The sequence below is a fragment of the Netta rufina genome, assembly GCF_964035555.1.
Source record: "Netta rufina genome assembly, chromosome: 2".
In the NCBI taxonomy this organism is placed as follows: domain Eukaryota; kingdom Metazoa; phylum Chordata; class Aves; order Anseriformes; family Anatidae; genus Netta; species Netta rufina.
This window is the reverse complement of record NC_140124.1, coordinates 66,598,890-66,622,477: the sequence shown is the minus strand read 5'-3', so window position 1 is coordinate 66,622,477 and position 23,588 is coordinate 66,598,890. Positions and strand designations below refer to the sequence as shown.

The 23,588-nt window shown below is 42.2% G+C and overlaps 1 protein-coding gene across 21 annotated transcripts in view; it reads left to right on the top strand.

The window, feature by feature from the left end:
• Nucleotides 1-9,567: 9,567 nt before the first annotated feature.
• Nucleotides 9,568-23,588, top strand: part of ARPP21 (cAMP regulated phosphoprotein 21) — a 206,522-nt gene continuing 192,501 nt past the window's right edge. For 18 of the 21 annotated variants that reach the window (XM_084283167.1, XM_084283179.1, XM_084283176.1 and 15 more), the window contains exon 1: nucleotides 9,568-9,705. The gene's annotated coding sequence lies outside the window, so the exon portion shown is untranslated. Of the gene's footprint in view, nucleotides 9,706-12,528; nucleotides 12,630-13,381; nucleotides 13,486-23,588 lie in introns of all 21 variants that reach the window. The other 3 variants (XM_084283186.1, XM_084283185.1, XM_084283184.1) reach the window with 3 other exon arrangements.

The following is a 23,588-nucleotide window of genomic DNA, read 5'->3' as shown; positions in this document are numbered from 1 at the left end:
GCTGGTTGACAGCTGGCTGAACATGAGCCAGTGGTGAGCCCAGGTGGCTGAGAAGACCAACAGCATCCTAGCCTGCATCGGGAATAGCATGGCCAGCAGAACCAGGGAATTGATTGTCCCCCTGTACTCAGTGCCGGTGAGGCCACACCTCAAGCACTGTGTTCAGTTTTGGGGCCATCACTGCACAAACGATCGGAGTTGCTGGGACATTCAGAGAAGAGCAATGCATCTGGTGAAGAGACTGGAAAACGGGATGTGAGGAGGGGCTGGGGGCCCTGGGCCTGCTCAGCAGAAGCCTGAGGGCAGAGCTCCCCGCTCTCCACAGCTGCCTGAGAGGAGGCCGCACCCAGGAGCAGCTTGTCGCTCTCCTTGCTCAGGTGACAAGCAACAGGATGTGAGATGACAGCCCCAGGCTGCACCAGATGGGTTTGGGCTGGGTGTCAGGAAGGATTTCCTCACAGAGAGGGTGGCCAGGCCTTGGAAGGGGCTGCCCAGAGCCGTGGTGGGGTCTCCATCCCTGAAGGTATTTAAGAGTTGTGTGGATGTGGCACTTAGAGGTGTGGTTTAGTGGTGGTAGTGTTAGTTTGATGGTTGGACTTGATGATCTTAAGGATCTTTTAGGTCAACCTAAATGATTCTGTGGCTCTGTGAAATACAAACCTATAATGGTGGGTAAGGACTTCTAACATGGGAAGTTGGATGGCATGTTTACTGTGAGAGGACACTCACCAGATACATAACCCTGCTGTGCGATGGAACTAGAAACTGGGGGCACTTTTAATTTCTGACTTGGAAGCCAGCAACACTAAGCTGAAGTGTCACTGTCCACACCTAAAAAGCATTCTGATTTTTGTTCCCTCTTCATTCACCTTCCTTTTAGGAGCAATTTATTTTAAATTGATTTTGCTATGAGTGGGTCATCTCAGAGGCAGTACACCTGTTACATATATTGAGAAACTGACTCCTGACTTTAGTGGGAGCAGGTGACAGTGTTTTAAATTAAGCTGTCCTCGCTGCAACTATCCTTCTTTCCTTTATCTCCCCATCCATCCATAAATAACCAGGCAGCAGAAGGCAGGTAGTATTATAAATTGTCATGCTACACAATTGCCTCATGTTCTGCATTCTGTTCTCCTTCCCCATTATCATCCATTTTAAACTAGAAGTTCATCCATTTGTGGCTGTGCCATAAGGGTACGTCAAATAAATTGGTATTGTATTTAAAAAGTATTAAAGAATACAAATATATGATGATATATTAATAATGCTCGGCAACTCAAAAAAACTCATACTAACAGGAGAGTAGTGCTTTGTTACTGTCATTTAAAGACCAAGGGGAAGAGCGATTATCACTCATAGCGTCTCATTTAAAAAGACGAGTGCTGGTTTCATTTGCTGAAGTGGCCCATGATCTATTAGCCCTCCATTTCCCTTATACAGTAGGTGTTCTTCTAATAAAGAGCTCACTATTTACTTCTCAAATGTCAGTATATCATCTGTCCTATATCTTCAGGGTGGTTCTACTACCTGGTTGCAGGCATGAATTGCAATGAGATATGGACCTCTTTTTTTCCAAAGTGATCAGCTGGAAAGGCATGGCACAGCAGTTGCTAAGCTGCTGGGGTGTCTGGCAGGGGCTCCATCCTTGGCTAGCCTTGTCTTGCTCTTGGGCTTGTACTCATTCTTCACTTCTTATCATGGTATTTCAGGCCACCTTGGTCTGTTCCATTCCCCCTTGTGAGGTGTTTTGCTGTATTTTGAGAGACGCTGTAAGAACTGTAACCTGTTTCAAATCGCAGATACTTGCTTAAGCATGGCTTTGCTATCATGTAATGTACATGGATTAGGCTTGAGTTACATAAATGAGCTCACGCTAGTACCTACAGCTCATTCCCTACACCAGGGCTGGAAGGTGACTGTAACTTCCTGGGGGACTGCTCCCCATGCTGTTCCAGGCTGCTGTATGCATGTAAAAAGGACAATCCCAATTGCTCATCAATCCAAAGTTTCATCTTCCTGTATTATAAAATGCAAAGTTGCACTTCAGTTCCAGCCTGGAATATGGACCTGCATTTGTCAGCTGTATAATGCTGAACATATGAAAAAAAAAGAACACGTTTAGTTTACATGAGAGAGAATGTTGTTTAATTCCTATGTCTCTTCTCATGATGTTTGCAATGTGTCTTTCCAGTCTCCCTTGCTGTTTCATAGTGATATTTTTTTTTTCAACATTATTATTTTTGCCCAAGGAGCCAAACAACAGAACAGCATACAAAGTGCAGTTACCTAAGTGATTGCACTCACTGAAAATGTGCAAATCCCAAGGCCAAGGCATACTTTGTCTGCTTCCTACCTGTGCCTAACATGTAGAAAATGATGAGTTTTGTGAACAACTCACATCCTTCTTGGAAGAAAGAGACAGAACAACATCTACCCTGTCAGAAAACTTTCCACACTTTCATTGTCCAGAATATGATTGTCATCTTTAATTCAAGTCTCAATAAGTGTAAGAAGACAAAAACAGGTTTGGCCTAAACAGTCACATTCCCTGGTATGCCAAATGCATGGGTAAGCCAGCTTGTAGGTGAAGGGGACTGAAGTGGGTGCTGACAGGTAGGTGGATTTTTTGTTTTTCTTTTAATGACTAGGAGGTTCCAAAATGTGTAGTCATGCACAAGGCGATAGAAACATCTTAACCATGCGGCCCATTTCCTAGTAGAACTGTCTGTTTCCCATTTTGGATAACCTTCCAGCATTACACAAAACCCCACAGACTGTATTCTGCTAACAGTTTCAGAGCCACACACCCCTCCAATTGGCATTGAAATTTAGATGGAGAGAGATGGTTTGCATGAAAGTGATGACACAATATGTTCCATGATCTTAACAAACCAGGCTGATTTGACAGATGGGTTTCTACTGTTGGGAGCAGACAATGCAACACTTGTTGTGTCTGATTTTTGCAGCTCCAGGGATGGAAACCATAAGTGGTATCACTGAAAGTAGCCGGACATTGGTCAAATTGCTTCCCCTTATCACTCTTCCAAAAGTCTTTAGAACTGTTTTTGACAGTGAAAATTTGTGCATAAATATGCACAAATGCTAACTTGAGAATTCAAAAAAAATAAAAATAAAAATAAAAATCTGTTTCTACATACTTGAGCCAAGCTTTCAGGATATCTTTCATGCCATGCTTTTTGTGCAGTGCCAATCTCAAAAAATTATACAGAACTGTTGAGAAGGAAACTGCAATACAGTGCTTCTGCTCTGCAAACTAATAACATCTGAGAGGCAGCAGTATCAGTTGGACAGCATGATCCTCTTCTTGCTTCCTCCTTTTTCTTCTGATTTCAGTGGTTAAGTCACAGCCTTCAGAAGTGACTTTTACAGAAACAGTCACTGATAAGATCAGCTTTAGCAGGAGGAAGATGATAAACTTTATTATATTTGTGCTGTCAACTTCCAGGAGAATGAAGAACTATTTAAATAGATGCTCTGACTCCATGTAAGGAATCACTGGCCCTGGAATGTGAATACCAGAATGACAGCAATGATGTATTCCAGGATGGAGACTAATCAGGAGATGAATATGTGTTTGTCCAGTTCCATGTTAGTCTTGTTAGTTAAGCTGTCTAGTGAGAGATACAGATGGGAGCAGAGGGAGGATTTGTTATCTGCTATAACAAATCAGTCTATAAATAAAAATGCTATGGAATGAGCACCATAAAATGGGGAAACTGTTTTTTTTTTTTTTTTTTTTTTTATTATTATTTTTAGAGAGATGAGGATGTTCTTTTATTCCACCCAAAACCGGAGGTACTCAAGCTAATGAGTGGGAGATGATTGTGAGAGATCAGAAGCAGGAATCACAGTCAGTAATAATCTTTTTTGCTCTGCTTCTTGCTTGCAAGTAGGATGGTTTTTCATAGAACTCACTGATAAAATGTGAGTTGGCCCTGGTAAGGGATGTTAAGGGTAGATCTGGCAGCATCATGGGATGAGCCTTAAACATAATTTGGGGGTGGAAGGGAGCTGTAAGTGAAATATAATTATGGCTTGCCTGGCTGATAATGCTGCCTTGAAGTTGCTCTCCTTCCTGTATTGTGAAGACAGTTTCAGTGCAGCTAGTAATGCTGTTGCTAACCAACACATGAATGTGAACAGTAAGAATATAAAACCACTGGCATTTTTAAAGAGAAAATGTGAAGGGTCTTCATTTGGAATATATTTGTACTTGGTAATAGCCTCTAACAGTGATAAATTTATGCGTAATATCATTTCACAAATGAGAGGTTGAAAATGCAAAAAGATTCCTCCGTGTACCCTACGTGTTTTTAGGGTTCCTGACATTGAGGAGGTCTAGCCCAGGCTGCCATCTAAAGATGGACTTGTTCATTTCCATGCAGATCTTTCTCTTCAACCTGGTTAGTAGTGAGCAAAATAATAACAAATATGGGAAGTGCTTATATTTCAGGAGACTAGATCTTGCTTATAAACAGAGGAATTGCAGCACTAGTCATAATGATGCATCCAGTCAATCATCTTTAATAAGCTCCTGATGCTCTGCTCCATTTGTGTCAGACAGCAGCCCAGCACAAGCATGGGAGATGAAAGTTGCCCTTCAAAGCTGGGTCCGTGACAACTTGCATTTCACCTGCATGCTCTGCCAAGCTGTAGTGCTGCACAGGGCCTGTCTCCACAGCAGAACCAAATTTGTGCTACCCTGCTAGTTCTGGGCACCGCCTCTCCCCTTGTGACTTAGGAAAACTCATTCTGTGTTACCTAAAGAGGAACACAGACAGAGATTATTGCAGTACATGAATGCCTAAAGAGCAACTGCAGAGGGATGTGTTCCATATTTAAGTGTTGCTTTCAAATCCACGTTCTTTTAAGAAGAGTCAGAAAATCTTGACGTTTCCCCAAATCATCCTTGAAATCATTCAAACATGTTTTTCTGAGACTGAGAATTAACTAGGATTGAACTATGTTTGACGTGAAGTAAATACTTCACATCAGTAAATACTAACTTGTTCCTAGTCATTCAGAATAACTTCTTTTTGAATATGTTCCCTTGCATGAGGCACAGCAATGTACATGTAAAAGCAACCAGAACCTAGATAAATGTATTCCTATAACAGCAATACAATCCTGTTTCCTGTTAGGTGCATTTCTGATGTACATTTTATGTTTAATCTCCAATCGTTATACTTGGAGCCAAGTCCAAGCTAGACATGAGAGACTTCCGAGGAAGTGCAGCCTCCCCTGGAGTCACCACTTCCCTCCAAATGCCAACTCCATCACCACGAGTTGTCTACAGGACCAGGTAACATCCAATTAGCCACGGGGAAAGGGTCTGTGGATGGATGACCCCTTTTCTGCCTTTTCTCTTCCTTTGGCCCTTTGGCTTTACTGGCAGTCATGTGTTGAGGCCAATGGCCAACCCCATGTCAAGTCGATGCAGCTTGTACCACCCTTCTGCTTCCATGCTCACTCTGCTCATCTCTGCTATATGTTCTTCTCTCAGCTGGCAAAATTTAACGTCCCCATCTCTGCTCATTAGGACTTCTTAATTCTCTGCCTTGTTTCTCTTAGGCTCTTACACCATTCAAGGGCATTTTAAAGCACCTGTCTCAAGCAGATCTGCCATCTGATGGTTTTAAAAACTTAGTATATATATATTTATTTTTTTTTTCTTTTGGGGAGCAATCTCTTCTGTTTGGGGTGAAAACAAGCTGTGCTCAAGCATTACTTCATGTCTCTAAAAATAAAAGTTGGCTTTCAAAGTGCACACATGCTCCCTCTCCCTCTGCTTCTCTGCCCCCCCTCTCCTTCCCTCTCTCCACTTGCTTCTTTCTGCTGGAGAGACGGGGGGACTTGGCAGCTACTGAAGATGGATCCTAAGTGGTGCACAAGTGCACACATAGCAATTTGGCACACAGCAGGGGCTGGGGGCGGGAGGCATTTTGGATTTGTCAGCTCATCGGCACAGCTAGGTTCTTGTCAAACAGCAGAAGTTGCACAAGTCCCTGGTGGCTGAGATACAATTGGCAAAGCTGAATCAGTCTGGAAAAGCAAAGATGCGAGGCCATAGGATCATTTCTTCCCCCATGCTGCATCACAATTCACAAACAGGGTTGCAGCCTGGTGTTACCTCCTCAACACCCACCCTCTTTCTTGCGTAGTGGGCCCCAGATTTTATGTCAGTTTTGATATCTGTTCTTTGTCTGTGTATCTTCATCTCCCTGCATTCATTTATCAGCAGTTGTATTAATTGTGATTCTGTGGTAGTAACTGCTTAGGAAATGCCTCACAATTAAGGCATTCTGCCAAGTTAAAGTCCAATTGCCAAAATACGTGAATATATACATATTCACATACAGACATACATGTACATGTACATACAGACTAGCTGGAAACTTGCGTATTGATTTTGTGTTGTTCACAAGAATTTATTTTACATATTCTACCAAAATAGCAACAGTTTGCAAACATCTACCTCAGAGTGTGCTGTTGCTGTAGTGTGGTGTGCAGGGCTTTTTGTTGGGTTCAATTACCTTCAGACAGTGAAGGAAAATTAACCCCCCCACCAACCCCTTCCTTCCTCCCCCTCCCCCCGTGTACTAATCACCAGGTGGTTTGGCAAAAGAAAGAAGAGAGACATAAGATGTAGTGTAGATTGGCCTCATCTTCAATATAAATTATTTACTTACCTGTTTAGTGCTACTAGGATGAAGTGCAACTGCGTATACCAAATTACAGGTATTTGGACACTTGTAGCAAAAACCTGGGGTACCTCCACAATGAGACAGAAACCAAGTGTGGCTTATGAGTGCTGGGCTGACCACATCACAGGAGACCATACATGCCCTAGAGAAGTTGTGATACCATTAAAAATATATTAATAATAATAATAAAATCAAAATATATGTGAGAAAACTCAATGATAGTGTAAAATCTCTTGGGAGATTTACATGCAGGTACATCTACAGGAGCAGGTCCAACTTTAGCCTGATGCCAGAGCCCAAGTAGCTTGTTTCATAGTGTGAGTGCTTGCACGTTATTGAGTAATAATACCAGCTGTGCTCATGTTCTCAAATTGCAGTGAGATGGTGACTGTAAGGGGACAGACAGTGCCTGCAGGAATGTTTGGCTTGCTGCTAGACCCAAGAGCTGAGGGCTAGAAACAGAGTTGAAACAGGAAGTAGTTTCTTGAATCTATTATTTATTAGACCTCTCTTGGAGAATATGGCTTTATGTCATTTCTTTTGTTCTGACATGTTTACCTTCTTAGGACATGCATTGGCATATTGCCCCATATACACTACAAGCCCAAAGCAGACAGCTAAATCCCAGTGCACCCAGAGGTGAGATAGTGTCTTACCATCACTCCAGCTTTGCGACTAGATTCTGTCTTCACTTGGTCTTAAGCCGTTTGCAATGGGAAGCCTAGCTAAGGACATGCTAAAGTATTTCCTGAAATGGATATGCTACCCGTGCCTCAGCAAAAAACATCCTTCATTAAATTGATGTTTGATGCTTTTTTCTTTTAAGGAAAGCTATAATTTTCTTCCTCAGTCAGCTTAATGCCTTTGAAAGAAAGTGAACAAAACAAAATCAAAACAAAAATCACAACAAAAATCAAAACAAAATTAAAGATAATTGTTTATATAGGTGGCTGCCTGTGGTTACTTAACAGCTTTTGGCACATCACGACAAACCAGGCTTCCCATGTTCCAATTTGGTATGTACTATAAGGGTTGCAAGAAGTCATTTTGAATCCACATTCCTTAAGAGAAATGCTCATTCTCTAGAAAGTTGGGTTATGTAGCTCTCATCACTTGACATCTTTTCTCTAAAAGGCTGTAAAATGCAAAGAGAATTGTCAAACTTACCTAATGCTATTTGAAAGCTTTAAATGCTAATTATGTTGTGACGATTTAGTCTTTAGTCTAAAGATAGATATTCTGGCAAAATGATATATATCTTTTAAATGGAATGATTTGAATGTTTAGTCAGGGTAGAGACTATTTGGCTATTGTAGTCTGGTGAGACCATCTTGACTCAGTTGGGTAAACAAACAACAGCTTTAAGGGAAAAAGAGAACCCGCCCAAATCTTGGCCCGATCTCTATGCTGCTATCAAAAGAGATTTGGCTGTGAAAATTAATCAAGTTCTTTTTTCCCTAGGGATCAAAGGGGTTACTCAGAGGATGCAAGGGGAATGTAGGGATTCAGCTATGTCACATTTTCTAATTTAGCTGTCTAGGGAGCCTCCCACGTTTTACAGAAGTGGAAACATCCAGTTTAATTTCATCTTTCTCAGACTGTGGCAACACTCTTCTGAAGAAGATGAAGTTTCTCGGTGTTTACTTTTGGTGTTTGTCCCTTTAATTCTCCTACAGTTTCACAAGTGCTTCTGGTATATTTTTTAATTTTAGCTTGCAATCACATTTTTCGAAGAGGTACCATCTGTTTCCTGACATGGTTTAAAATAACAATCCAACCAACACGAACCCCACAGCAACACTTTGCACCTTTCCCAAACTAGTATGATGGTTTCCCCACCTATATTTCTCCACAAACACTGCCACCATTGGATCTCATCCCATCTGATAGGCCTCGCAGAAAGAGGGGGTCTTGCAGCTCTTTTATCCTGAACGGAGTCATTTTAGGCAAGCAAAATGGATGCATCAAGAAAAGCTCACAGCAAGGACTATGGAAGATCTGCTGTGAACTGCTCAGTGAATTTGGAGCTAGAGCTCACGTTCATATTTAAGCTGCCCTCTGGTGCTTATTGATGCAGCAGTACATACTGTTATTGCTGCCCCCAGTGCTTGGAGCCCCCTGTGATGCCTGGGGAGCAGAGGAAATCAAGTGCTGCAAAAATTCCTTTAAAAAAGAGAAGTGGCCCAAAACTGTGGGTGTTTTATTTCAGGTAGGACATTAACATGCTATGTTAACACTACAGGTTATGCCGTGTGAGAATGTTTTCTTAATTTTGGCTTTTATGCTCCACTTAGAGCACTGGTTTGTCGTACCTTCTCACTGCGTGCAACAGCACTGTGCGTCCCTGTACTTTCCCTGTAAGAGCCTGCCATCAGGTAGCGAGATGGTGTGGGGCCCAGGTTTGTCTGCAGGTCCTGAGGACCAGAGATCTCAGTGCTGAGGCAGGAGAGGCAGCAAAATGCAAATGCTCCCAAATCTATCTGTGGCTGGCAATTTTGAAAGGGGGAAAATTTGGCTGAGGTGATGAACTGGAAAGGACCACTCATGGTTCTTGGGCTTCCACCCAGATTCCCCAGCTGGTGGCACCACCCACACTTTACTTGTTTGTGTTTTCCCTTTAATTCAAGGCAGAGAGGGACAGTTATTTCCCCACGAGCTGCTTTGTGGTTGGATCACACTCCTGCCCTGGCTAATATTAGCTGCACAGCTGATTGTCATGGTTTGAGCACCACAACAGGTGCAGGAGGGCCACAGCGCTGGAATCCAGCCCGGCCCAGTGCCGACGCTGGCACTGGCCTTCCCATTATATCAGGAAGGGCCGCGTCCCCTTGCCACCATGCCACAGCCCACTCAGCTTGCCTCAGCTGTCCACGGGGCTTGGAGCGGGGTAGCAGGCACCCTGGAAGCAGCAGACCCGTCAGCCTTGCAGTGGGGAAAGCCCAGAGAGTCTGGATGCAACTGCTGCTGCTCAGTGGACAGGGTAAGGAGAAGGCCTTAACACAGTTCCAGCTGCTCTCAGAGGAGGGAGACAGGGAAAAAAAGAAAAAAGAAAAACAAACAAACAAACAAACAAACAAAAAAACTATCAGTAGTGCTGATGAGCAGATATGGGCTGTGTTTGCTCATGTGTTGGCCCTGTTTTCTTTCCAGCGTGGCAAAACATGAGCACTTTGTTGGTGTTGGTGTTGTTTTTTGCATTAATTTTAATTGATGTTCTCTATGTTTAAAATGCTTCTGTGCAAAATTATTTTCAATTCCAATGGCGATTAGATAGCAGTGACGTGTTTTAATAATAAACATGGGAGAGATATAGAAAAAGAAATCAAATGTGCTGACTGTACTTGCGGGGAGGGAAGAAGCACTGCTGCTCTGCTCTGAAAGTATCCGATCTGCCTGCTCAGGGATAGGGTCTCAAGTCTACTGTCTTCTGATGGTTTTCTTTTCTTTCTGAGAGAGTAACATTAGCTTCTTGTGGTAAAAACCGCACAATGTCAAGGTGGCGTTTACTTAGAGAAGAGGGGGGAGCTGAAAGGCTTGTAGTGTTTCACAGGACCATTTCTGGTACCTGTTGCTGCTATGTGACTCTCTCCTCTTGACTGCGTGATGTGAAGCAGGGCCAGCAGGCAGACCAGAAGAGATCAATGTGCTGCTGCATGGCTCCCCCCAAAGAGCCTGCACACATGCATGCACTTGCATGGCACCTAAATGCATGCTCATGTGTGGCATGATGCAGGTTTGCTTGTGGAGCTGAGCAGGCTCTGTGTGCAGTGTGATAGCCTGCTGCATGCTGGAAGTCAGATACTGCTGCTTCTTTTAAATTAAAACAAAAAGCATTAAAAAAAGTCACCTCTGAAAACCAATGAGTTCTGCTCTGAGTAGGTGCATGGCCAACAACAGAAGGTCAACTCCAGCAGTGTTCCTGGAGAGCTAGATCGATGTAAGACCCACTGAAAACAGTGGCAATTTCTCCTTTGACTTGGAAGGCTTTGGTTCAGTGTTCTCCTCACCAGTTCCATACATGGGTGGTGGTGAAACAATTTGCTGGGAAGTTGTGGAAAAATAAGTAAGCGCTATCTGGGCCAAAGAAACACAATGTGGAGCTGATGAGGAAGGTACTAACTCCACATGTGGCAGGTGCCTCTAGGCACAGTCTAGGAAATTTATTTCCATGAGAGGTTTCTGTCTGAAGTTGTTAAAATTTTAACATTGTCTTGACCAGACAAAGAGAAACTGCCTCAGTGCTGCTTGTGACAATTGTGTGGTGGGTCATGTCTGAAAGCTCACCTGAATCTCCCTGCTGCAGGAACCACAGGGTCTGTGGTATCCTTCCTGAGCTAGGACCTCTGACTGAGGACACTGTGCTACTGTAATAATATTACTGTCCTGCTGCTCATGACCTCTCCACAGCCAGCACTGTGCTGGGGACTTGACGTGGTGGTTTGGCAATGAGGACACTATGTAAACTATGGTAATCCCATACATCTCTTACGCCTTGGCTCATGCTTCCAGCCAAGCCTTTCTCCAGCTCCCTCGCTGCTTCCCACTGCCCACCCACCCTGGTTTCTGTTGCCCATATTTTAATATGTGAAGAAGAACTTGCTGTACCCTAAACTAGTCTTCAGAAATGGCAGGAGCTGCTGGGCAGGATTGGGCCAGTGCTGAGTGCTGGTATATTGCTGATGGGAGGCTTGTCAATGGCAAAGAGAGAATACACGGCCATCTCCCTTTGAAAGTCATTTATTTGCAACTTTGAAAGCATCTCTCCAAGCAGCTCAAAGACAGGCCATTTGCAAATTTGATGCCATTTTTTAGATGCAAGTGTATTTCACTGCCAGTATACTCCCGCAGGATAGTAGCAGTCTATGAGAGCCAGCTCTATTGCCTTACAAAGTATCTTCCATCCAGCTAGGAAAGAACAAGTAATGTGAATCTCCAGTGGTGCTGGGGACACAGTAGATCAGAAAATCCAGGATACAGGGCAGCACATTTAATTGTTTATGTTTTTACCGTAATGATTAAAAACAAAACGAAACAACAAAAAAAAAAATCAGAATTGCAGAAGTTTGAGAAGATTTAAAATGCTTCTCCTATTTTGCACAAACATTGCTTATCTTGGATAGAAGCTAGAGGGCATATCCAAATAAGTTTTACAATTAACCTTTCATAACCAAGCAGGTCATGCAGTCATTGCTGTATCTGCACGATTCTTTTTTTTTATTATTTTATTAAAATTATGTATCAGTTTCGTAGGAAACTGACATTATGGGTTTATGGGCTCCTGTATTACATGATGTAGTACATTACACTCATAATTTACCCTGCCATCATAATCTAGTAATTTCTTGGGTATTTAGCTTGTAATATCACCACAACATTATGAGAAAATCCAATTACATTTCTGAGCAGCATAGGAATCCCCTCTGGTACTGTAAACACATCACCTGGTCAAATTATTTTAACTCGGTGATAAGGAAATAGAAGAATATACTATAATAATATACACATTGAGGTACTGAGGAAGATGATCCCTTTTGTTTCATCAACTGTTAGAAACATCTATATATATATATTCTAGGGCATAGGAGTATGTACGTGTGTGCATTTAAGAGTGTGACTTGTATAACCTACAAAAGCATGGGCTAGCAACTCTTCAACCTTCTTAGGATCCTGATGAGGATCAACACCACTGTTGATGAGGCTGATGATAGCCAAGCATGCAAGCAAGGTATCCCTTGGTTATATGTTAACAGTCCTGCATTTCTGTGGATTTGTAAAGGAGCATTTCTTTCCCTTTCTGTCACAGAAAATCTGATGTCTGCTCCTCACCAAGGTCTAGAGATAAAAAGAAAAAGGCTGTTTGGCACAGAGACTGGGAAGAGAAGACTGGGACAGATTTTCCACCAGGTGCTCCCCAGAGTGAAGGCAATTTCCAGACAAGTTCATTTGCAGTTACAGTTGTGTTTTGTTTACAGACTCACACCTCCTAAAAAAACAGAAGAGGAAGGGGAAATTACTGGAAACAAGAATAAGAATGCATGAACGATCTTAATGGAAGCTGTAGAGGCACTCAAGTAGATTACATGACTCATCCTTTGGGGAGGTTTGAGGGGGATGAGCCCACCTGGAGGTGAATCTGTTTCTGTCTAGGTGCCTCCTGTTCTTGTCTCACTTGTTATGAGCAACCTTCACTAGCAAACTAGGACAATGATAGCATGCTCTCAGTATGACTGATTCCCTTTAAATAGCTTGTCTTGAATACAGTCAGATCTACCTATTGCTGGACTTTCCTTGTTATTTTCTTAGCAAATCCAGACATCTCTCCCTTGCTGCTACAGTAGCAATTGAACCTTTTCTTACACTCCCAACTCCTCCCCACAGCAGTTAAGAAAGGTTAGATAAAAATCTATGCAACCCACCCCTCAGGCCAAAGGTGTTAGTAGGTATGTGTGGAGGGGAGGTCATGAAGGTAGCATGGCTCTTACCAGAGAAGGAAAAATCCATCTGTTACATACATTTCTTTTTAAGGGAAGGAGAAAGTGATTTGTTTACAAAACAGGCAGGTTCATGCTTCCTACAATAAAGGGATGGTGATGGCAAGGCTCATAAGGAAGGTGCCCCTTTGAACCTTTTAACCACACTCATGCACCTCTCGGCAGGCCAAGTGGTAATGGCAGAGTGACAAGATGGAAAATAGCAGCAGGCCCCCGGCATCCTCAACTGCATATCCCTGCGCAGTACAAATGCCTAGAGCAGGAGCACGGTAGGTGACTACCAGTAATGGATGAAGTTGAGACCTCACAAAGAAATGATATAATAAATGGTTGGTCTGACACAGTAGAAAATGTTTGGTTAGAAGTGATGGGTAATAAATAAGCTCATGTTGCTTCAGATTCTCCAGGCAGTGCTGCAGCAAAAATGCTTTCTGATTTTCTTTCTCTGATGGTAAAAAGGTAGGGAGGCAGTGGCTCGTAATAACCAGGTATGAATAAAACTGTTTGCTGCATGCAGTTGGTGTAATCTAAGGCTGATCCAGACCCAAGTCAAGTATTCCTTCAGCTGTAGGTTCTCAGTTGTCATAGCTAAGGTTACAAAACAACTTCTCTTGCAGCTTGTTTAATGTCACTGTCTAGAGCTGAGGCCCTTCTGTTGTATTTGTGGTCATAACACCTTTTTTTCTTACACTTATTATCAGAGCTGCCAGAAAGATGGGGACAATCAGACAGTTTGCCCCAGGCATAGGCTCATTATATGTGATACATGTTAATAAATCGAGGGCCACAGACTCGGCTTTTGCCCTTGAGTTTCCAAGTGTTCCTGTTTATCATTTTCTATAGTGTTTTTTTTTTTTCTTTTTCATTTTTGTATGATTTTTTCTCACCTGCTCATTTTTATCTGAATACAGGTAAACAGACCTCTATTGCTACTGCTTTAGCAGTTAGTTGGGTAGGCGTTCCAAGTTAGTTTTTGGTAGATAAATAAATATTATCTGGATGCATCATTACAAAATTAATAAAGACTTTGATTAAGAAATCTATTAATTGATTTAGCAATTTAAACGAGATTTCTCAAGAAATAAATGAGCAACTCTTGGTTTAAAAAAAAAAAAAAGGAGTGGGGAGAATACACAGGCTATATTTCTAACATTTTGAGGTATCTTCAAAGAAGCTAAGTCTTACCAACAGACCCCTGAAATAAGTGAAAAAATATCCACTTTGTATTTTCATTATAAACACCTAAGCAATGCATAAGAAATTTCATAGTGATTAAAAAAAATACATCTGAGGGTTAGTGAGCAGTCAGGAAATGAGATTGCTAAAATTAACTGCATAGCTTGAATGTTTAAGTGCAATGTGTTTTAAAATATTTTCTGCAGGGTTTCTAACTCACTCCATGAAATGACAGCTATCCAGTATTAATGCATAAAGGAGGGGCCAGAGGAGTATTTCATGTCCGCTCCCAGATGGGGTGCTAGTGTCTGAAATGGGACTAATAGGACTGTCTGAGACAGTTAGCATTTATAAAATCACCACTGAAGTTAAATGAAATAGTTCATGTGCTATCATACATTTGTATCAGAGTTTTAGAAGCTAAGATTTTAGAAACTTTGTAATTTCACTGCTTTCTTGTGCACCTGATTTCATTTCTCCTATTTTCTTAGCCATGATAAGGGTTTCTGGGACTTGGTAGGCACAGAAGATTATTTTGGAATAGGCATGTAGTGACCTATGATTTGATTTATGATACTAGGCAAAGGCCCAGCAGTTGCTATACAGACCCACTAAGTTCTAGCATTTAGAAAGCGAGGGCTGCAAAACAACAACAAAAAACTATTTTTTTCCTGAATATGCCCCAAAACTATGGTAGCTCAGTGTGACTGGATAGATTCTTGGTATTTCCTGTGCTTCTGCAGTACGCTAAGCCTATGCTAACTGGATTTTAGGATTACTTGCTGTTCAGTGCAGTCTTGGTGTCATAGGATTATAATACAGGATTTTCCAACTACTGGTATATATGATGTTAAATCCTGCAATGTAGTTTCCATACATTATGTTCCCTCTTCATTAATCTGTTGGCTCCTAAGCTCCATATTTTTAATGATCAGTGAACTGCTTTGTTACAGATAACTCGAATAGGTTTAAGTCTGGTTGGTAAGCAAGCCTACCAACTGTTACTTAGGAGAATAAAAGGGGCTGGAAGAAGTGTGTGGTGGGGAAGTAGATGATTACATATGTAATATGTTAGTTCCAACATCATGTTTATCTTAATTTGAGAATCTGTTAAGAGATAAAGAAACTTTCCCTAGAAGACAGCTAACTAATAGCAGTGGTTTGATCTGTTTTGCCATTGTTCTTTTTATTTGTAGATTTTACATGCTTTACAAAGTGGTTGTGAATATGGTTATCCCTACTTTATAGGTGAGTAATCCTCAGTGAAGCATTTTGTTGGAGATCAGAGAAAAACTTAGAGGGGAGCTATAGATATGCTGTCACTCACACTGCGTCCTCTTTGACTTTTCAAAGAACTGTGTGTACAGCCACCCATCAGTGGCTGCGAAAGGGAGGTCATTATGGAGGGACTAGGAAAAAATTGCTCCCCACTGCAGGCTCCAAATGGCACGTACATATCTAGTGTAGAATTTCAACCCTACTGCTCTTCTTTTGCTGACAGTGCAGTAATGAGCTGAAACAACACCACACTATTCCCAGAGCTGCGTAGACATTGCTAAGGCCAGTGAATAAATAAAGCTTACTTGTTGTGACATGGTATACTTGTATGTTATTCATATACTTGTACATATACCAGGTCCAATGCTGTTAAATAAGAAAATCTCTCCCGATTCTCATTTCACTCAAGAAGAAATTATAAAGCAGGGAAAAAAGTCAATATTTTCAAACTGGGAATGTATGTTTATCAGATTTCTGAAAGAGATTGGCTAAATACAAAGCCTCGTTTAACAATTCAGCTTGAAGAATTTTGCCATGAAATTAAAATCTTTTTTTCCATTTTCACACTTCTAGGCACCAGGGATATAAGAACAGTGTCAAGCCAAGTAGTTGGGGAAAGCTGGGATTGGGCAGAGCTGGTTATTACTCTCCCAGTGGTGTGTCAGGCCATCACCAACACCCTGAATTTAAGTCCCTGTCAGCTGTGTGAGGAGAAGAAGATGTGAGGGGGGGGCAAGAGCAGTTGCTTCGGCTAGCACCAGTTGTTTGTGATGGTGGCATCAGCAGCACACAGCACTGAGAGCTTTGGGCCCCAGCTTGGTAAGGCAAATGAGCAGATGTGAAGAGTTTTGTTGTCTTCAGCACAGCTCGAGTGGTACAATCAGTGTCCCAATGTTCTTCATTAAGCCTGACTGCCAAAAGCATGGAATTGTAGCGAAGGTAATTTGTTTAGAGTTTGTATCTGAAGAAGTCTGTCAGGAAGTAGTAGAAGTCTGTCAGGAAAGCTTACTCTGTGGGGGTTTGGGCAGGTTCCCTAGCTGTGTTTGGTTACAGGAGAGAGGAGCTCTTGACATGGGCCCTCCCTCTCTGACTTGCCCTGTCTCCTCATAAAATCTTCTGCATTACAAGGACACTTCACAGAATGTCACAGCAGAGATAGGGATGGTTGGATGGTTTTGGTGGCAAGTTACGAGACAAAATTTTCCAGCCAGAGCTTTCAATGAGCAACACTAGCCACAGTAAACATCCTCACATCTGGCCCCTGGAAAGGGAGAACAATCAGTCTTAAATAACCAATTTTATTGACAGATAACTCAGTCTGTGATGTGTGAAAGATCTGGTGCTTTTCACTGAGTCAAAACTGATCGGTACCATAGTAACCAGGTGGTTTACCAAGTGGCAAAAAACAGAAATCAGAAAATGCCTTGTGACAACTGGTCAAATGCAGCACAGGTCCTGCCTGTTTTGCTCCAGGTCATCAACTGAGGTCAGAAGAATCTCTGCACAGTTCAGATCCAGAGCCATCAGCTCCACTGCTCCACTGTCCATCCCAAATTTTTGCGTTTTTTTTTTTCATGCAGAGTGAGGAGGTTCATCTAGCTTAGGTTCTTGACAAACAGTAGGGACTCAGGGAAAAAGATGGGGCACATACAAAAAAGTCCTCTCCATGCTACAGCTCCTCACCTTTGGGCATTGAGGTGCTTAGGAGCTTCCTGAGAGGTGTGGCATCCCAACCATCATGTTTGTTAGACGTGACCCTCTTGAATTTGCTTATGCTTTTAGGTTTATTTTACACTTTTGGCCTCTACAACACCCTGTGGCAGTGAGTCACAATTTAATTACACCTTGTGCGAGTAGGTTCAATGCCTCACTGGAATCAACAATTAGTACTTGCAGTGGCAATGCAAAGAGACATTTTCAGTGTGAAAAGTACTTTTCATCAGTGCTACCCCATGAGGGGAGCTGCCTGTTGAAGCTTGTAGCAGATAACAATTTTGAGGGGGAAGGGGCCAGCACCAGCTATAAAGTTGCTGATGAGCAGCACTGCAGCAAGAGAAGATACTTAGGCACTGTCAACGTGGTAGCACAAAGTGAGTGGCACCTGGCACTGGAACAATTAAAAAATCCATGTCGCTTGCTGAACCCCAGCTGCTTATTTGGTTCATTGTGGCCATGGAAACACCTGACCTATTTACACCTTAAGCGGAGTGAGTGGCAGTTGCTGGAAGCAGGGTGGGAAAGAAAAGAACACTTTGAATTTGGATTTTGGAAATGTTTAATTAAGACAATGTATGTGAATGTGTGCTCATGAGGGACAGTGAGAGGAAAATGGTCTGAGCAGGCCATGGGTTCCTGTCTCCATTCAGTTGCAGCTTCAGGCACTCCTTGAGCAAAAATGATTTGCCAGGAGCCTGTGTTCTGCATATGTAAAATAACATTTACCTTCTCGTCCACCATTTTGTTTCATGGTGACTTTCTCAGGTCTTACGGGAATTCATCCTTCTGTCACTTTGACACAGTGTACTACTTCATATTTGCCCTGCAGCATTCATCCCTAAAAAGGTTCCTAACGTAGAAATTAGATTGTTCTGTCCAGGAAGGAACTGAAAAGTCTCATCCTGCACATGCGTTGCCCACATACCTCATGACTCTCACATGCTCCTTGTTCATCTCTCAGAACAAGCAGGAAGATGGGAATGTGCAACATAAAGTCATTTGGTCACACTGCTTAGAGCAGGAGATTTCATTTAATTGCAGCTCGGGCTTTACTTACAATGCAGGTTCCCATTGCAGGGTAACACTGTGTAAGTTATCAGAGCATGGGCAAAGCAGATGTCAGGCTGGGTTTTGAAATTCCTGGCCTTCCCCAGGCCAGTAGAGAACATAACTGATTTTCTGAGGGCAAGTATTAATATAAATGGGTAAATTATGTAATGACAGTTACCTGAAAGGGAGCCCCAGCTGAAGGAAGAAGAGATCTGCTGGAGAGGAAGATATTAAAGTCTAGGTATAAAGAACTCTGCAGATACAAGATAATCAAGGTGCATATTAAGAATGAAAGGAGCTCTAAGACTTTAAAGATCTGTTGGGAAATCTTCAGGAAAAAAAAAAAAAAAAAAAAAAAAAAAAAAAAAAAAGGACGATTGCATTCAGTATTAGTGTGAGAGAGAGCCTTTAATATCCCCAAAGCATTTGATTAATAACCATACCATCAGACCTCAGGAATGCAAATTTGGTAGCTCTTTAAGATGAAAGCTCCCCCTCCTCCCCCCTCCTCCCCCCCTCCTTTTCTTTTTTTTTTCCTTCCCATATTTCAGAACCATTCATATTCTGTCAGGTAAGAGTTTTTATCCTGAAAGTAAGGGTTGACTGAGGAACAAACTGTGCAAATTCTGTTCTCAAACACCAAAATTAGAGAGAAAATACCATCTGTCTCCTCTCCAGCCTACTCTCCCTGGTCCCTGTAATGCCTTCTAGTGGAAAAACAGTTAAGTTAGTCATGAAGACACAAACATGGCCAAGAGCAATGCATCGTAATGTAGTGTGCCTGTGTGTGCGTGTGCGTGTGCGTGTGCCTGTGTGTGCCTGTGTGTGTGTGTGTGTGTGTGTGTGTGTGTGTGTGTGTGTGTGTTCAGAGGGTCTGCTTTGCTTCTCCTCTCTCAAGGAGGCTGACGGAAGTCCTGATCCCAGCTGGATGGGGAGGATACTCCCACTGCAGTGCTGGGCTTCTGCCTGGGCTCAGTGGAACACCTCTGCCACAGCAAAGGCTTTCAGGTGACATTCCTGAGAGCTTTCCCCTTGCCCTGCTCTAGCAATCAAACTGATGGAGCTTTGACAGCAGCTGTGACTCATTTCAGGAAGAAATCCACTTGAGTGCTCATTATCACTTCAGCATCATTTACATTTTTCCCGGTCGGGGTGAATATTTTGTCGTGACAGTGCACAGGCTGTTTCTTTTGCCCTGGGAAGCCCATACAAATATAGTCTGTACCTGAAAGCTCATGCCAGAAGCTTTGCAGCTGGTTGACTTCTATTTCTTCTTTATTTCCTCCTCCTTGTCCTAAATGTCTGTCTGGGTTTTGGAGGCTGGTTACACAACACTGTTTTCTCCCTCCTCCAGAACTGCTGAGCAAATTTCAAGGTCATGGAAGAGGGGGAGGATGGACTGATGTGCTGAGCCACCTTTGCCCATCCTCTTTATGACTGGGGTGTAATAGGTACAGTTGATTTGAGACTGCCAAGAATTTGCTGCCAAATTGAATTTTTCATAAACTGATTATTGCAAAGTGTTCTTGGCTGTGGAAAGTTTAACACCTTTCTAACAAGCTCAGCACAGCTAGTAAGAAGGTTACTGTAAGTAATCCTCCTCTGGATCCTTGGCCAGGATTTGGATTTACTGAGAAAGTGTTTCCACCCCCACCCCCTTGCCCCTGAGTAAGCCCACTTAAGGTTTTTAAGCAGTTATTATTGGTGTGTGCATAGGAAGACCTCTCTGGTGTAAAGCAGCCTACTTTCACTGATTTCACTGCACCGAGTTGCTTTAGTACTGTGTGGATGATCATATGATTTGGACACGGTCGATTGGCACAGACACATTAGTGGCAATCTGCACCCAATAACTTACTCTTAGCATTTTCATTCAAAGATAGTTATGGAGCCAGGGAAAGGAGCTGGCTGAACTACTCAATTTATCACACAATTCCTGCTTTGTGTTTTGCTCTTGCAAAATAATCACCTCAAAAATTTTTGCATTTGTAATGTGCTCATTCTTAATTTCTTGACAGTGTGTTATCAGATAGGTAGGTAAACTTCGCTACTTAAGATATGATGTCTTTGTTACCTAACTGTACATGATGTACATAAATGTACATAAATGACTGTAACCCTACAAGCAGGGACATTCCTCAAGACGTAGGACAAATTCCTGCCTGCAGGTGAGTACCTTTGTTGGACAGAGTCCCCAGAATATGCTTAAATTGCATGAGTGTCTGCAGAAGGATAAATAGAAAACAGATTGCAGTTGAATCAGAGCTGCTATTTGCAATTAGCCCAAATCAAATTTAGAGCTCAAAAAATAACTCACCAAGAGCATTACCTTGGACAAAGCATTCAGTTTATCTACTCAAGACTGTGCCCATTCAGACACTGCGGAGAACCTGGTTCATGGTGGCATCTTGATGGGAAATCCAGCTCGATGTCCCAGGGGTTGAGCAGGGGTCGCATGGTGTAGGTGCATCTGCTTGGCAAACCTGGCAGAACAGATGCCAGTTCTGAGTGAAACTTAAAAAACAAACAAAAAAAAATGAACAGGATTTTATAACCTATGTCCCTTAGATCACCTTTCTAGCTCCTACTTTCAAGTAAATAGTACCTTAACAACAGCAACAGGGGGAGAGCATGTCCTTTTTTATTATTCGATTTTCTTTGCCTTTTCTTAATATTTATATAATTTAAAATATGTCAGGGCTTCATGCGTGTCAGTGACATAGATGCAACAGAAAGCCCATGCTCCTCCAAAAGGGAGATGTTTAAGACAGTGCCAAGGAGCAGAACAAAGGCACAACGTGCCGCTCACTGCCAGCAAGCACTTGTATGGAATAATCAGTATGCTGTATGGGACACATGTGGACAACACGGACACAATTTAAAACTAAGCCATCTGTTTGGGAAAACTGAATGTTTTTGATCTGTCACCAAAATGAAAACAGAAGTAGGAGTATGCTGGGGCTTGGATGGTGCAAAAAAGCAAGACATTTCCAAATGTCCAAGCATACCCTTTTCTGCCAGGGAGAGGGCGGCAGTGCTGTTCTGTGGAGCAGGGAGTGGAACGGTTTCCATGCTTGCAAGAATTGTGAATTAGTTCAAGCAGTGTGGATATTTATAATTAAAATGTTTCCACTCTGATTTGTTACTGAGATTGAGCAATTAGAATGTTCTTGTGGGTGTAAAATCTAGAAAAGCTGGGAGGGAGGGAGGGGAAGAAGGCATGGGGTCAAGTCAGGAATTTTTCTTTTCATTTTACTCTAGGAACGTGCCTTTTTGCTGTCTTCTAGCATCCATTTTGAAATGAAAAACATTTTGATTTGAAAAATGAACCTTTGTAATTAAATGAGAATTTCTGTAAGACATTTTAATTCACTGAACATGACCTAAAACCAATGCCAAATCCTCTCAAGAAATGCTTCCATGAGTACTTTCAGACAGCTCTTCTCACTGCATAGACATTATCTACAGCAGTAGGAGTTCTGCCCTAAAAACACAAGGTGCAGATCATGAAAACCTGTTGTTTCATTCAGATAATTCATAAATATTAAGGATAGTTGTTTGACATGGTAAATGATACTGAAAATCACTATGTGGTAGGAGAATGAAAATGGCAGCTGTGAGTCTACTAAGTTTCCAAAGCCTTTGGCAGTAAGAATTCTTATAGTAATTGTTTTTAACAAAATAAATTATGTTTTGTTCTGTTTTTTATTTGTTTGTTTGTTTTCGTTTTTAACATTTAAGACATTGAATAATATGCCAGTAAAGATGGGTGAATTTAGGTTTTCTTTTCTGATAATAAAATAAAATAAATCAAAAGCAAGCATGGTAGGTTCCACCTGTAATGAAAAGTCTTTTCCCCAACTTTATTCAAATAAAATAGCTCCACACCAAGTTCTTGTTGGTTTATGTTTTTACAAAAACATGATTTTTTTTTTCTTTTCCCAGAGAACAGTTTTGGATTTTCTTCCTGATTTTCCCTTTAATCAACTAAGAGAAGGAGGAGAGGGAAAAGTTGCCATTGCAAAGTTTGACCATTTCATTAAAAAAGAAATTAAAAAGCTCTTTCATTTCTTCAAAAAATGTAAACTACTCCTCAACAGCAGTATATGAAGGTGGCCAAAAATAACCAAGCCTTCTGTTGCTTCATTGCAACAAAAATGTGTATCTGCAGTGTAGCACTAGAGAGATGGATCTGTACGTCCGCCTCTGTGAATTAGGAGTCTTCTCTTGGTGGGAGCTGGGCAAGGAAGATTATGGCATGTTTTACTGCATGCCATATGTCCCTCCCAACCACTACATCCATATATATAAAACACATTTTGAATTGACCTCTAGACGGCAGGCAGCCTTTAGGATGCCCATCTGCCCTCCCTTGTACCTCCACACCAAGTGGGTTTCACTCAGAAGGAGAGGGCAACATCAAAGACTGAGACGCTCTTTCTCTTCATCTGCAGAACTCCTTACAATGAGTTTATGGCTGGAGCAGATGTGAACAAGATTGTGAAAGGGCATGCAGCTGTAGTGGTCTCCATAACCAGTTGCTCATCCTCAGGGAATCGGGAGTGCAGCACCTGTGTGTCCAGCCCGCTGGTTCAGGGCATGCTTTGCAGGAGGCTCATTTCTCAAGCTTGAATTGAGCTCTGTTTGACAGCAGCTTTTGGGGAATAGCACCAGAAGTGTCTCCTTCCATTTCATTGTAGCTGAACACCGCTTTCACGGAAAGTGAAGGCAGCTCTTGAGCTAACTAAACTGTCTGCAAATGCCACCTAGCTGAGGCAAGAGACAAGTTTAGCACCAGCATGTGCCAGCGGGGTGGTGGGAGGAAGCTCAGACAGCATGGGGACCAGCCAAACACTAGCAGAGCTTCTTCCCTTTCCCACCACTGGGAATTGACAGGACTGGGGATATGGTACCAGTCCAGAGTCACCCAGACACAGCTCAGATGAATCAGGAACCACAATGTTTCAGGTTTCCCAGCTCTGCCTCCACTGGCGGTGGGAGAGGAGAGAGACAGTGCTTTGGTTCTGCAGGTCCTTTCTGTTTTTCTCGCCTTTGTTAACACAGATATCAAATTTTGGGGGAAAAAAGCTCCACATTTATTTCAGAGAAAAAAGCTGAAGTGCTGTTTTCATTCTGAATTAGGAACAAAAAT